The following is a 1,528-nucleotide window of genomic DNA, read 5'->3' as shown; positions in this document are numbered from 1 at the left end:
TAACCAGGAGTTATGAGTTGCAACATTGTACTATGACCAGAGCTAATTTAGTTTTGATCATGCTGAACTTTTTGAATAGTTGGTACCTGAGCTCTATTAAAATTCAGAGGCTGGCGCCCACCACATCAAGATGCTGTAGGAGTACAGTCTCGGCCATGCTGCAAAGCCTTGATTTTGCATCCAAATTATGACTGCATTATAATCTGCTTTAAAGCAAACAAAACACAGGGGTGGTATACTTCTCTCTCTCTCTCTCTCTTTTTTTTTTTTTTTTAGGTCAGTGGTTAGTGTATTTTGGCCAAAAATGGGGAACTTGAAGTACAATTCCTGTGGGAAGAATCAACTTCAGTCTTTCTTCTAGGAGACTTATAACCACAGGCTACCTCCAGTTTTTAAACTGTGTGGTTGCTGAAATAAATTCAAAGTTTGTTGGACCAGACAGTAGACTGTGCCTGGATCCAAGATGCTGATACCCTAGATCCTGAGAGAAAGAGCTGTCCTGTGAGTGCTCTCTCTCATGTTGCAGAAACTGACAGGGCCTGAAATACTACTTCTTTTTTTGTTTGTTTATGTTGGGGGGGGGCTTGTTTGTTTGTTTGTTTTTAAATGAGCCCTTCAGTGCCTTGCAACTTGGCTCAGAGTTGGAGGGAGAGGGGAGAGGCTTTTCAGGTTCAACTCTGGCATAATTGCATTTATTGCCATGAACTCGATTCTACTTTCTGTGCTGTGTGCTCATGAAATCTGCAACTAATAGAGTGAGCTGATACCATTGGGCTGCAGCATACTGTGTACTGTGAGGTTTATGCGGCTTTTATTACTATGCTGGGACTTCCTGTCATTGGAAAAAGTAAAGATCAAGGTCCCACTTGTAATCAGGAGGTCTGTTTGTACTTAACGGCAGACTCAGCAAAAGGCCTGCATTAGGCTTCTGACCTTGAACTAGTTTCACCTTTTCTGTGGCCAGGGTAAATATGTACGAGTGGAAAAGGTCACTGGTCCCCTTGTGGGAAGTTTGAACCCGGAGGTCGGGGCATGCAGTGGTTACATAAGTCACATAAGGGGGTTTTTTGTAACTTGTTTTCTTGGTATCGGGGATGCAAAGCTCCAGAAGGAAAGATGGTCTGGCTGTACCGCTGAAGGACAGGGAAATATTCTTCTTGTAGGCTAATTATATGAGGTCACCTTTGCCTAATAGCAGCTGACAGCATGCTGTGCATGAAGTAATTCTGTCCAGGAAAAAAGCAGGTACAATGTATCGGAAGGCTAAAATGAGTGGATTGAAAATGAGAAGAGTGAGCTGGTCCCTTGGGACCAGCGATGGAAGTAAACAAACAAGAAAGCCAGTATGTGAACTGGGAGGATTTTTTACCTTTTTCGACCAGTTGATGGGAAAGCCAAGGTTAGATGTTCTTTGCCAAATCAAAATGATTATTTGAAATGTTTTTGAAATTAGAAGTTATATCCTTCTATGACTGCTTGGTAGGACGTTGATTCAATAGCAACCAAAAACAATCACCATAGTTTGATC

This window comes from Pygoscelis adeliae, unplaced genomic scaffold (assembly GCF_000699105.1).
Source record: "Pygoscelis adeliae isolate BGI_AS28 unplaced genomic scaffold, ASM69910v1 Scaffold54, whole genome shotgun sequence".
In the NCBI taxonomy this organism is placed as follows: domain Eukaryota; kingdom Metazoa; phylum Chordata; class Aves; order Sphenisciformes; family Spheniscidae; genus Pygoscelis; species Pygoscelis adeliae.
The sequence above is the reverse complement of the archived record's forward strand: the minus strand, read 5'-3'. Positions refer to the sequence as shown.